Below are 14,785 nucleotides of genomic sequence, written 5' to 3' on the forward strand. Positions count from 1 at the left end.
TGCCTGCCTCAGCCTCCCAAAGTGCTGGGATTACAGCCAGCCTTTTGCCATTTTTAGGGGAGGAGATGGAGAGGTTTACAGAGTTTGTGCAAATGTCTGAATGCATGCAGCGGGTAAGTGGCAGAGTCAGGGTTCAAATCCAGCTTCTCTTACTCTACAGCAGCTTTTCTCAACCCCTGCAACAATTGATGTTTTGACCTGGATAATACTTTGTCGTGAGGGGCTGTCTTGAGCCTTGTAGAATGTTTAGCAGCATCTCTGGCTTCTACCAACTAGACGTCAGTAACACCTCTTCCCCCTTGTGACAACCAAAACTGTCTTTGGATTTTGCCAAATTACCCCTGGGGTGGCAATCACTTGGAGTTGAGAACCACTGGTTTATATCCATGTCTTTAGACCATGCCTCTCTGGTTTTCTACTCTGAAGCAATTCACAATCTAGTAGATGGTAGCAGACACACGGTAAGTGTAAAATAGGAGAGTATTATATTGAGAGTCAGTATGGAACCCAGAAGAGTGAACCTAGTAGTTTCAAGATTATAGGCTTTCCAGCTAGACTTCTTAGTTGCAAGATTCAGATCCCACACTTACTAGTTGTTATCCATGGACTAGTTATTAGCATTCTGTACTTCAGTTTCCTCATCTCTAAAATGGGAGTAATACTAATACTTGCTTGACACAAAGTAAACACCATGGCTATGGCAAGCTGAGGCCCCCTGCTGTGCAGGGCAGAAAGTGGGGATTAAGAGGGGTTCTATTTTGAGCCCACTGCCTGGTTTTCATTAGCTCTGCTGATTGATTTCCATAATGCCAACCCTGAGGGCTGGAGCCTATGTTTCTGGCCTCATTAGGGAAGGAAGAACTGTTTTTTTTTTTTTTTTTTTTTTTGAGGAGGAGTCTCGCTCTGTCACCCAGGCTGGAGTGCAGTGGCCGGATCTCAGCTCACTGCAAGCTCCGCCTCCCGGGTTTACGCCATTCTCCTGCCTCAGCCTCCCCAGTAGCTGGGACTACAGGCGCCCGCCACCTCGCCCGGCTAGTTTTTGTATTTTTAGTAGAGACGGGGTTTCACCGTGTTAGCCAGGATGGTCTCGATCTCCTGACCTCGTGATCCGCCCGTCTCGGCCTCCCAAAGTGCTGGGATTACAGGCTTGAGCCACCGCGCCCGGCCGGAAGAACTGTTTTATACAGTTATTTTCTGGATAGAGATTAAACAATTAACACCTTACATGATTATACAAGTGTAGCAAAGGCTTTTAGCTCTAGTCTATCCTGAGAGAGTCATAGAAACACAGACACCAGTGTAGCAGTTCTTGGCCATTTTCTAGTTTAGCTACTTCCTTTACAGACAGGAGATGACTAAGATCAGGGTAAAATGATAATCTGCCCAGAACTGCAGAACTAGTTCCTAGGAAGCAAGAACTGATCCAGACCACTGATTTTTAGCTCAGTTTGTTTCTTTCACTAGTTGTCAATGTTTTCTCAGAGAGACCTAATTTTCAGATGCATAAAATACACTCGAGAATGATGGTGATTAGATATTCTGCAGCTAATAGATCTGTTCTATAAATTAAAAAGACAAAATCAAATGAGTACTAAATTTTTAAGTGTGCAAATTTATTTCTTAATATTTTCATGTTCAAGAATAACACTAGTATTTTTTTCTAGATTTTATTTTGTTGTTTTTCCAGAATAGTTGCCTATGTTACAGGCTTGTGCTCTATCTAAGGGAATAAGGAGAAGGCATTTCCTGAGACATTAAACAGTCTTTTCCTTAGTTACTCTATGGTGATAACTAGAGTAACAGTGTCCACTGCTGGCAAATCAGATAATTGCACCGCACTTTGCACAGTTGCTGTATGTGAGGAATAACATTTTACTTTCACCAGGATGTATTTTCAGGTAAGGGTTTGACGGCATGCAATATGAAAAGCTGCCATTATTGTTTAAAAGAAAAATATTAGTTTTATGTTAGCCCAATAGTCAATTAATGACTGATAAGCAATCAATTTGCCTCTCTAAACCTAAGAATACAACGTAGTAACAATTCCTATTTTAAGATAGTTGAGGTTTAAAATATTAAGAAGGTAAAACATACAGTTTTACAAAATAAGGTTTGTACTTAATGCTACCCAATAAGCAAAATCAATGATTACCATGATGCAAGTAAATTTTGTGGTCATTTAAAACAATTATCAAAAATTTACCTGGATTTATTATTTTCAGGACACTCATTATATGTGTGGAAGAGGAAAGTAGAAGACTATGGGGATGGGAAATCTTCCCTAATTTATTTGAAATACTTAAGGACATTTCAATTTGTTAAACTTTTGAAGCATGTTGTGTAATCTAAGAATTTAATTTATTTAACTAGACAGTTGAACAAAAGCCTAACTAGAAATGGCCTCTTTTGCAAGATTCCTGTGTGCTTTAGAAAAGCTTCCTGGGTTCAATGCCAAAAACAGGCAGCAGAGGGCCCAGGAAATGTAACTCAGGAGACTTGCTGCAACTCAGGACAGTTTGTTACTCCCCCTTTAAAATTTATCCGTGAAATTTGTGCTTGTAAATGGTGAAATATGTATTTTTTTCTTTGCTATAGGAAGAAAAAGTCACTAGAATACACGGATGAAATGATCTTATCACGTTATTATAACTTATGGAAGTCCACAAATAGCAATTCTAGTTATAGAAATAATAGCTTGGCCAGTTAAGAGCTAGTGTGGAATCTTGCTGTTTACTTGCTTTGAGATTGGGTAATTACAGCTGCAGCTGGGAGCATACACTACACATGAAGATGGTGCATATCGATGACAATTGTTAAATTTTGTGAAAAGGTGGTGACTCCATCTATGTTCAGTGTGTCTTTGCTTTGTGATTAATCCCATTTTTTGAGATTTGAAGTTGTAGGGTCTGAATAGCAAGACTGAGTAGGCTGAAAACATAAATCTCTCCACAATCTGAAATCGAGAATGCCTGCCTTCAGCTCATGTGTTTATTCTTCTATGACCCTTCAGGTTTTCACTTGACCTGCAGGATCAAGTCTTGTTTTTTTATTCTAAGTCTTAGAGGTGGCTCCAGAAGACTCTGTCTGTTCTTAACATACTTTGTTTTCATTTTCTGTCTTCTAGATCTTTCCACATGCAAATTTCATTTTGCATATGAAAAATTTGCATATGAATGAAAAATATTTTTTAAAAAGCTCTTTCAACAAATATTTATTGAATTTTACTCTGCCAGGAGCAGGGAATAGAGCAATGAACAAAACCTAAGGGGCCCCTGATCTCGTGGAATTTACACTGTAGAAGAGGAAGACTAATCATCAAATGTATAAAGACAAAAATCAAAATGAGATATCATGCTGACAAAATATTTAAGCAGACAAAGAAAATAGGTGAGGTCTAAAGAGTGCAGGTGGTTACTGTGGATCGTCAGTTACTTTAGATTGGATGGGCAGGGAATGCCTTTCTGAGGAGGTGATATGGAGTAGAAACCTGAATGAAAGGACAGGGTCAGCCCTATCAAGTAGTTCAAGTAGAAAAAAGCAATTTGTACAAAAGCCTCAAGGCGAGCACAATCTTTTCATGTTTGAAGAATGGAAAGTAGGCCACCCTCTCTGCCTGTACTGTTTCCCATTTACCTTGGAAAGAACAGGTGTGAACAGGGGATATTTTTCACATTCATCTCCCACTGGAGAATTATGGCTCCATTGAATGCTTGAGCCTCCCTTCCTCTCCCTTGACCGCCACCTCTTGTATACCTCCAGAGGAAGAGGTGACCTCTTTTGGGAGACCTCCTGATCACCCTTTTAAAACCCTGTTCTGCACTTTCTTCTGGATTTGACTCGTATTTGACAGCCTGCCTATTTCAGTGTGTGATCCCTGAGTTTCTCAGTAGCCAACCCAAGGCACGGATACAACTAGGGATTCACTGCTTAGAAGTGAATGATCTTGAAGCCAGATCATTGAAGACAAGTCCTCTTTTGTAGGTCAAGAGAGGTGACTTGGCCAAGGCCGTTTTGCCAGTTTAAGGAGAAAAGAGAAGTGGAGGATTCTGCATCCCACCTAGAGCTCTCTGAATTACCTTGTTCTGTCTGTTGTAATATATCCCTCTGCAGAACGTTATTGTTTTCTCCAACTACTTTTTTCTCCTTCTTCTCTTGGATATCATGGTTCTTTCACTTTTTGACACCTTCATTCATACTATTCTTTTTAAAGCATGCCATTTCTTTGTCTCATTTTTATTTAATATGAGCTACTGGTAGTTTTGTCTTTAATTTTTTTCCAGTAAACTAGATTAATTACAAAGAGTGTACATATTGAATCCTCATGGTGAGACTAGTTCAGATGGATAATGCAGGTATACGAAACAGATTGACATGTACCATCTATGAATTAGAAACAAGGAGGAGGATAGAAGACTGCATATTGGTGAGATTTTTACAGAATTTTGTTACTCAAGATGAAAATCTAATAACCATGGTCAGTGGTGCATTTTAGGGTCTTGCATTAATCCAACACCCTGGGGCTTCCTGGCCTAAGTGTAACATCTTCACTCAACCTTACTCAAGGTAGGAGTTAGGCTTACTGTCAGAGATAATGGACAGAAAGGATGTGCTGTTAACTCTTGGGACCATGGGAAGTCAGACAAAAATAAAGTAAGAAATGGACTGAGATTGTTTAGTAAGCTGTCTATGGCTTGCGAAGTTATTTCTAATCATTAAAATGAGTTTGTGTAATGGTGCTGTTAATAACTTTAAATGCATTTTTAGGAGAGCTGAAGAAATTCTGCCACTAATACTCAGACAAAGGAAAGCAAGAACATCTATAAAACACACAGAATTATATCGAACAATTGTTTCTCTGGAACGAGAAAGTATAACATAGGAAGAGTTAGAGATCAATATAAAACCTGAAAGTTTTCAGGTTTTTCCATCCTCAAACATTGAATGTTTGACTAGGGCCACAGTAAGTTATTCTGATGTTTCCAATCTGCTCACTCCATGCCAGGGCTCCTCAACCTTGACACTATTGGCATTGTGAGCTGGTTAATACTTGGTTGTGGAAAGGGTTGTGCTGTGTGATGTACAATGTTTAGCACATCCCTGGCCATCAGTGCTCATCCCCATTCCATTGTGATAACTGAAAAATGTCTTCAGACATTATCAAATGTTCCCTGGAGGGCAAAAATGCCCTCAGTGAAGAACTACTCTCCTTACTGACGGTATCTTGTTTTCTAAAAAGCATAATTCTTAATTATCATTTATGTCCTAATTCCAGCAAAGAATTTTAAGAAGTTTATGGGGAAAAAGCAAAGTTTGGTACATTTGTTAGTTTAAATACTGAAGGTTAAATGAAATGTAGTGATTAGGGAGAGACACACACCCGTTATCTAGGCTGCGGACAACAATTATATTTAAAGATGGTGCTTAGCTTTGAGATCCAAGAGGACACATTTAGAAGGAAAAATAAGTTGTATAATCCTCATCAATTTATAAAAGGGAAAAATAAATACTAATTTTCTATGAACAAAATTGTCTCTGTGGCATGGATTTTATTGGGACAAACGTAGCAGAGTAGTATTTTGGTAGCCCTTTTTACTAGAAACTAAATCAGTGTTCTTTCCATATTCATGTCCAATATTAACTTGAGATAAAAGCTGAGGGAAGAATTATAAACATTAATTTCATGAGGATATTCTCTACCAGATGTTCATCATAATTAATGTTAACAGTGCTTGAAAAAGAGAAATCATTTTTGGTAAATATACATGACAGACAGGCCTCTCTATACCAATGGATTTTTTTTGTTGTGTGTGAAGCAAAGGGTCAAATGCAATCTTTGCCTGCAAGGGGATGGTGCTTTTCATTCATAAGTGGATTTAGTCTCGAAGATGAGAGTGAAATTAGAAGTGAAAGCTTGATGGGTTGACCATTCCTACCCCCAATGATGTCGATGTGGAAGCACGTGGCTGGCAGAACCCAGTGAGGACCTGGCCTCAGTGGTGCCCTGTCTGAAAGCCAGTGTAAAGCCATTGCTTGTCTATTCAGTGCATGAAGGCAGGCATTCTCGATTTCAGATTTTTTTCTTTTAATAGGAGGGTGAGTTCATGTTCAAATAATGTGTTAGTTTTCTAAGATTGTCAAAAGAAAATACCACAAACTGAGTGACTTACATAACAGAAGTGGGCCGGGTGCAGTGGCTCACGCCTATAATCTCAGCACTTTTGGAGGCTGAGGCAGGCAGATCACGAGGTCAATAGATCGAGACCAGCCTGGCCAATATAGTGAAACCCTGTCTCTACTGAAAATACAATAGCTGGGCATGGTGGTGAGCATCTGTAGTCTCAGCTCCTTGGAAGGCAGAGACAGGAGAATCAAATCGCTGGAACCCAGGAGGCAGAGGTTGCAGGGAGCCGAGGTCATACCACTACACTTCAGCCTGGAGACACAGCAAGACTCCGTCTCAAACAAACAAACACAAAACAGCAATGAATTTTCTCATAGTTCTGGAGGCTAACAGTCCACGGTCAAGGTGTCAGTAGGGTTGGTTTCTTCTGAGGCCTCTCTCCTAGACTTGCCCATGACCACCTTCTCGCTGCATCTTCACGTGTTTTATTTCTGTGTGTGCACAATCCTGGGATCTCTGTGTGTCCAGATTTCCTTTAATGTGAACACTAGTCAGATTACAATAGGACCCACCCGACAGCTTCATTTTTACTTGATCACCCTATCTCCAAATGCAGTGGCATTCTGAGGTACTAGGGGTTAGGTCTTCAACATATGAAGCTGGGAGGAACATACTTCAGCCTGTAACAAATAGCTTCCATATTAGTACCATAGATTCCTGGGAATTATTCTGATACATTCATTATTCTCGATTAGTTCCACTAATCCATAAAAAGACATATATATAAAGAGAGTATTTTATCTACAGTGGCAGTGGGTTTTAAGTCTGAAATGTCCTTCAGGGCTGAGGCAGGCTTGGAGATGCTGTGACAAGTTAAAGTGCCAACCTTATTAGCAAGGGGAGTTTGCATTTTTCACAGAGATTTTGAGTTGTATAGTCTTCATTCCGCTGGTGTTTCAAACACCCCCATCCCTACCCTTTTGATCTGACATTTTTTAACAGATTTGCTCTTATATACTCATTAATTTTTCTGTCTAGGAAGAGAACATTCATTTGCAAATATCTTATGGATGGTAAATTAAGGCTTTGTAGCAATTGACTGAATATTCCATTCTGAGCGTATTCTCTCATTCAGTCCTTCATTTATTCTTTCACATATTATTGACAATATATACCATGGGCTCAGCATTGTGGGGAAGATAGTGAACAATAGCATTCATTGCTTGCTCTGGAAACAGGAAAAAATAAGAGAACTTCAGGAATAAGGCAGCTAGCTCCCAGAGGATAGATTTCTGGTGCTGACTTGGCATGGTGGTCCTACATTCTAAATCTTTTGGAACAGGCACGAATTAAAATCTGTTATCCCATGATCCCCACAAACTGTTGAAATGTCCCTGAAATGCTGGTGTTTTCCTATCCACAGTCCCCTGCCTCTCATAGTTACAAGATTGGAAGGCTGATACTGGCAACTGGTATTCCTGACTTGAGTTCTGAAATCAGTGGTGACTGTTACTTAGCAATGTTTAGGGATATGAGAGTGGCCTCAGGTATGGACTTTAGGGTACCTGAAGGCAAGTGGCAGGATTTGTGTATCCCTCAAAACTCAACTCTTCTCAGTAAACCACTAATAAATCAACTGTGAAGCTCTTTTCACTTCTCGACCATGTAAGTGCCCACAACCCTCGTGGGTCAGGCATTAAGAAGGAGCCCTGAGCTGGTCTCAGCAGACTGCAAACAGCATGACTGTGCCTCATCTGGACAATGGAAGGTAGAAATTCTCCTTTATAAAATTGTCTCAAGGATTAAATAAGATAAGATACATTAAAGCTTGCTGCTGTGCCTGGCACTCGATACATATTAGTTTATACATGATGTTTAAGACCATGGAAAGATCCTTTCTATGACTACCTTCAAAATTTCCCCTTCATTGACCTGCCATAGAACCACCAAAATATTATCCTTTTGGGATTTCATACCATGTTTAAAAATCTCTAATCAAGGATTAAAACATCTCACCTAAGCAGGAAAATATGATGCATTTAATGCATCCTCAAACTAATCAGTGACAGTAGCTAGATGATAACTTAGAAGCTCTGTGGAGAAAAGAGACAATTTGCTGGATGGATAGAACATCTGTGTGTGTTTTGTTTTGGAGGACATATGTTTCTTGGGATTTGGTTGGTGTATTAGTCCATTCTCATGCTGCTACGAAAAAATACCTGAGACTGGATAATTTGTAAAGGAAAGAGGTTGAATTGACTCATTGTTCTGCATGGCTGGGGAGGCCTCAGAAAGCTTACAATCATAGCGGAAGGCACCTCTTCGCAGGGCAGCAGGAAGGAGAATGAGTGCAAGCAGGGGAAATGCCAGGCACTTATTAAACCATCAGATCTCATGTGAACTCACTTACTACCACGAGAACAGCATGGGGGAAACTGCCCTCATGATCCAGTCACTCCCCACCTCTTTTTCCCACAACACATGGGAATTATGGGAACTGCAATTCAAGGTGAGATTTGGGCGGGAACACAGCCAAACCATAGCAGTTGGGGTCAGCTTGAGAATCAGGACCAAGAAGCACCTAGCCGCTCTGTCAGCAGAACGTGAGAAGTCAAAATTGCCTGGTTAGTGAGGACTCAAAAATGGATTCTAGGGGCCCCAAGTAGCTGCTGCATGTAGCCCTGAAGGAGCAGAAAGGAGGATACTGCTCTTACATCAGCTTCCTTACATTGGCCTAAGCCTCATTTTAGGAAATGATGAGCTTTCCTTTATTATTTCAACTTTAGTAAGAAATATTTTATTAAAATGTATTCTTGTAAATAATTGCCCTTCTTTTCTTTCTTTGAGTTCAATGTACTGTATAGCTCCACAGTCTCCTTTTATATCTCAGAGAGCCTAACACAAGTTATGCAAGATGAATAAGTTATAGGAGCCAATACAATATGTACAATACCGTGTCTATAGATAACACTGTATTACACACATGAAAATCTGTTAAGAGGGCATATCACATATTAAGTGTTCTCACTGAAAAATATTTTTTAAAAATGGAATTGAGTTTCCTTTGCAACAGTGGGAACCGTGGAAATACCCAGCAGACAGTCTGCAGCAGGAGAACATTCCATTCTCCTAATCTCCACCAACCATTAGGGGGTCTTCATGTATAGAAAATGCCCGTGTAGAGTGAGGGGCATTTGGACTTCCAAAGAATCTGCATGCCCTAAAATTGGGGGTGGGACTGATGCTTCATTTGAGTTAATGGTTTTTTTGTTTGTTTTTTTGATGCTCATTTGGCTTAATGTTCTTATTTGTTTATTTTGAATAGCACTTTATTGAGGTCTAACACATACAAAATAGATAGGTAAACAAATCAATGAATTTTGACAAATGTGTAATCCCTGTAACCATTGCCCATATCAAGGCGAATAATATTTCCAGCACCCCAAAAAGTTGCCTCTTGATGTTTTCCCGTCAATCTCCCACCTCAGAGACAAAAATTCTTCTGATATCTATAGATACCACATTCCATTTTTAAAAATAGAATCATGATTGTGCTCTTTTTTGTCTGGCTTCTTTACTACTCAACATAATGATGTTGAAGTTTATTCTTGTTACTGGTATACCAGCGATTTGGGCTTTCTTTACTGATAGGTAGCACTAAAATGTATGAATATACCACTTGGTTTTACATTCTCTTACAGATGACATTTGGTTTGTTTCTGTTGTGCTTGGAAGAATCAGCTGCCTTCACCTGCCACTGCAGCTTGCAGACAGCTTTCTGATTTAGCAACAACCACACTTACTTACCAAATCATTTAAATGTTTCTTATCTTCCCGTTATTTCCTTGCTAGGAAGAAAAGTCATCACTTAAAAATATTAACCAAATTGAATATAAGAGTTGATAGTTTTATGCTCTGCCAACAAGGACAATCCACAATAAAATTGTGAAATTAAAATGTGTTTCCTGCTCTGAATTATACATATATATATGTGTGTGTGTGTGTGTGTGTATACATATGTACAACACATACACAGATATAAAGTATGATTTGTCAAATATATATACATATGAGCAATAATATTTAGAATAATATTTGGTTATCTAAATTAATGTAAGAAATATTGAATAATATGTAAAATTTAAGACATAGATTGATTAGATAAATATACCAATACGTTATATATATTTTTGTTTGTTTGTTTGCTTTTTTGAGACAGAGTCTCACTCTGTTGCCCAGGCTGGATTGCACTGGTGCGATCTTGGCTCACTGCAACCTCCACCTCCCAGATTTAAGTGATTCTCCTGCTTCAGCCTACTGAGTAGCTGGAACTACAGGAGTTCTGCCCCACGCCCGGATAATTTTTGTATTTTTAGTAGAGACAGAGTTTCACCATGATGGCCAGGCTTGTCTTGAATTCCTGACCTAAAGTGATCCACCCGCCTTGGCCTTCCGAAGTGCTGGAATTACAGACACGAACCACCATGCCCAGCCTACCAATACATTATTAATAACTGCAATTCGATAGAATTCAACAGAAATTCGCAAAGACAATTTGAAAGTCTTGTACTGGATAACTTCTTATTTATTACTCTCAAAGCATTTGTTCTGTGAATAATGGAAGAACCTCTAACCTCCCATTATTCATAGAACAAATGGGAGTTAGAGTTAGACACAGAATGTCTGCAAACACATGCAGAGAGGTCAGGAAAGGGGGCATCGGTAACTTTGGTTAGTTTTAATAGATTTGTTTGAACTTGTTTTGAAGGATAAAAATAATTAAACTAAGTTTTTAAAATATTAAGAACCGAATATATAAGATATCACTAACTTTACTGATAATAATTCAGTGATTTTCATATTATGATCAAGTAAGAAAGATGGAGATAGAGTGAAAAGTTATGACAAAAATAGATTATTTTAAAAAGAAACACACCTAGGAAGAAATGGGGCTTCAGGACATCACTGGAGCTCGTGAGCTGTTTCGATCTCCCCCTCAGCTCCTATCTCCCATCTCACCAAATTTGATGTCAAAATTCATTGGATTGGATTTTTGTCTTTCTCTAAACTTGTTCACCATGTTAAACACTAAAGCCAAATATATCTTGGCCTGGGATTTCAGAATCTGTTTCTTGTCCTCACAACTTTTTCTAAGTGCCTTTTTTTTTTTTTTTTTACTGTATTTTAAAAGGGAGAGGGATTTATCAAAAGTATATAGGGGCAACCGACTGACAAATTACTTCATTTTAGGAAACTTGCCTATCTCCTAATTCGACGCAGCCAGTAGTTACTTGTGGCTAAGAAACAAAGCTTCCCCAGTACTACCCTACGTAAATCTGTAATTTTATTATCAATGTTTATGTTTTGTAATTTCTTTTTTGTTTGTTTGAGATGGAGTCTCACTTTTGTCACCCAGGCTGGAGTGCAATGGCGTGATCTTGGCTCACTGCAGCCTCCACCTCCCAGATTCAGGCGATTCTCCTGCCTCAGCCTCCTGAGTAGCTGGGATTACAGGCACCAGCCACCATGCCCAGCTAATTTTTTTGTGGTTTTAGGAGAGACGGGGGTTTCACCATGTTGGCCAAGCTGGTCTCAAACTTCTGACCTCAGGTGATCCGCCCGCCTCGGCCTCCCAAAGTGCTGGGATCACAGGCATGAGCCACTGCACCTGGCCTGGAATTTATTTTTAAAAAGCAATGAAAAGAGCACCATACACATTTTCCCATGGGCTCAAAATAAAGGGCAGACTGTCTTCCATGAAAGAACTCTGTTTTCTACAAACTAAAAGGAAAATTGCAGAGCAAGGCTACAGGTCAGCATATGAAAGACATACATTTCCACAAAATATTTGAAAAGATATTGCCTTAATTTTAATGGAATGCCTGATCATTTATATACTATCTTAATATTTGTCATTGATCTTGGAGAGCTTTTAGGGAAAGTTCTTATAACCGATACGTTATTGGTTATAAGACCCACCCATCCCCAGAGAATCTTTTAGAAGTGTCCTATTTGATTCCAGTAGGTAGCTCTTTGGAGCTCTGCTGTACTCAAATAATAAACTAATTTCTAATAGGAAATGTGGTGAAGAAGACTTAGGAGTGACATGGAGCAAGTTTAAAATGGTTCAGTAGCATCCTTCAGGTGCTTTGCGAGGTACAAATCCACTGAAATACTTATTCCATTTTCTCCATGGTGTGCATTTCTGATGTGAGGCTTTCACATGGGCATCAGTATCCTGTCCAGCTCACCCAGAGAAAACCAGCCTTTCAAAGTTACTCAACAGCTGTTCATTGAATCGCTTCTGTGGGGCAAGCACAATGCTAGCCTCTGAGGGTAGACTGGATATGCAGTGAACAAAACAAATCCCTGACTCAGGGAATCTGAAAATCTCTCATGCCTTTCAAACATGGTGGAGGGGGAAAGAGGGGAGCAGCCAGTCCTAAGGTTTTCAGAGAATTGAGATAATTGCAGCCTCATTTTGAAGTCTCTTGGTGTTGTGACTAAAGAGAACATCAAAATGTATATTCTGAAGAAGTGCCAAAGAAAGCGAATGCAAACTACTAACTAAATTGCTGGTGAAAAACCAAGAGACAGAAAAACGAGTGAAGACTTGGAAGTGAGACAGTGTGAGGGAGAATGGAAGGAGCTGGGAAGCCAGGACCAAGAAGAACGAAGAAAATGGGAAGGGCTCCTTTGCATTCCGGAGACAAGCAGAAAAAAATCTACAGGGTTTGTGTGATCTCAGCAATAGCTCTCCTGGGTGGGTCAATGTCAGTGAGGTCTCCTGAAACTGAAGGGACAGAAGTAAATAGGGTAGGTTTTGTCATAAAATATTTAAAGACCATCATATGGCCAATAAGGGAAAGATGACTGGACATTTTAGAAAACCAGGCTTTGGGGCCAGTTCTGAGAAGGGCATGCTAAAACTCAAGCCATCTGAGAAAAGGAGAGGGGTAAATTTGTTGGACTCTAAATCACTGGACTGTTTCAGTGGAAAACAGACATCCCCTTTACAGGGTTGTTAGAACATAGTAGGATCAGGTGATTATAAGGCCCCTTCCTACTGAACTTTTGAGCAGAAGAATACATGTGGATTTAACAAACTAGCCTCTGGAACTCTATTTGAAAACAGTTATTTTAATTTTCCTTGGCATATCTAGAGGGATTAGCAGTATTAGTTTAACTCTGTGTGTGAGTGTGCGTGTGAGTGAGCATGTTTGGAATCTACAATGATATGCAAGGATTGTTACAGCGTAAAATAATTTTCTTCTGTGAAGAAAATGAAATTGAACTGTTCATACCAAGTAGCCAAGGAAAGTTGATGGAAAAAACTTTGCAACTGACTGAGTCCCTCTAGGCTAAAAAGAAAAACACTGAATGATTGTGTAACCACATAAGGAATGTTATGAAAATGGAGTATTCCAGTGGCTGCAATTCATTTCTGTGTTTATCAATACAGCATTAACACTAGGATATGGGGACATGAGTGTGCTATAAATAAAATGAAGTATGTTTACCCAGGAGCCAAAATATGACCATAAAGAGAGCAATGTTTTATTGCAGGAAATTAATTTGGCTCTTTTTGACATAAGACCTTATACATACTCTCAACATATCTCTAAAAAGCTATAGTGAAGATTGCAACCTTGATTTTTCAAGGAAAAATGTTTTGTTATTTTTTTGTTGGGTTTCTTGTTTGGTTTGTTTTTTCAAATGTCTTATTGGAACAGAACTATTTCATGTCTTTGAAAACAGAAAGGGAAGGGAAAAAATTTGATGTTTAAGAATTAGAAATGCCAGGCTTTTGATATCATATAAATAGAATAAGCTCTCACGTTAAAAGAAGTAATGGAATGAATTAAAATTTAGAAGTAAAGCCCTCTAATCAGCTAGTGGATATCCACAGCTTGCTCTGCAGCTGAATACTTTTTCCTTTATGTATGTGTTGCCCCTTTTTTCTCTTTTCTATATGAACACCTATATTAAAAACAAAGTCAGCCTTCTATGATTATGCAAGTTATATATGCTCCTTGTGAAAAATCAGGGGAAAAGTGCAAAGAATAAAAAACATAAAGGACTACAACCTACCACCTACTGAGAAACACTGTTTATACTTCACTTCAGTCTATTTTATGTGAATGTGTGCATGTGTATATATATATGCACATATGTGTATGTATTTAATGATATATAACACACATATAAACAAAGATGCCATATCGTGTGTACCTTTTAAAGTCCAATGACCATGTCTCACACATTAGTAGAAAAGCATGGGAAGAGGTCAGCATAAAAATAGTGAGATGACATGACAATGCCCAGTTAATTGAGTGGGTCATATTGCAAACCTATATGGAAAATAGCTCTTCAAGAATTATTATTTAATGTTTATTAGCTTAGCTGGTTCCACAGCTGATACGAATGTCCCCAGTGACATATGAAATTCCTAATTTGGTCGCTGACAGGCTTTTTGTATCCTTTCCCCCGATACAGATTAGGCTGCTTCCACTTGCCTTCACAGATTAAGCTATGCCCGTAACTCAGGGTTCCTCTATTTTGACATTTTCTGACTGCAGTCCGCATACCCACCTTGAGGAGCTGGTGACTATCTCCCATCTTTTTAATCTCAGCTCCAGGTGTTAAGTTTCCACGAGACCTTTC

The 14,785-nt window shown here is 39.1% G+C and overlaps 1 protein-coding gene across 4 annotated transcripts in view; it reads left to right on the forward strand.

Annotated features, from left to right (window-relative positions):
* FGF14 (fibroblast growth factor 14) overlaps window positions 1–14,785 on the forward strand; it is a 692,204-nt gene that overhangs the window by 458,643 nt on the left and 218,776 nt on the right. The window lies entirely within an intron of this gene.

This window comes from Trachypithecus francoisi, unplaced genomic scaffold (assembly GCF_009764315.1).
Source record: "Trachypithecus francoisi isolate TF-2019V2 unplaced genomic scaffold, Tfra_2.0 Lachesis_group18, whole genome shotgun sequence".
Lineage (NCBI taxonomy): Eukaryota > Metazoa > Chordata > Mammalia > Primates > Cercopithecidae > Trachypithecus > Trachypithecus francoisi.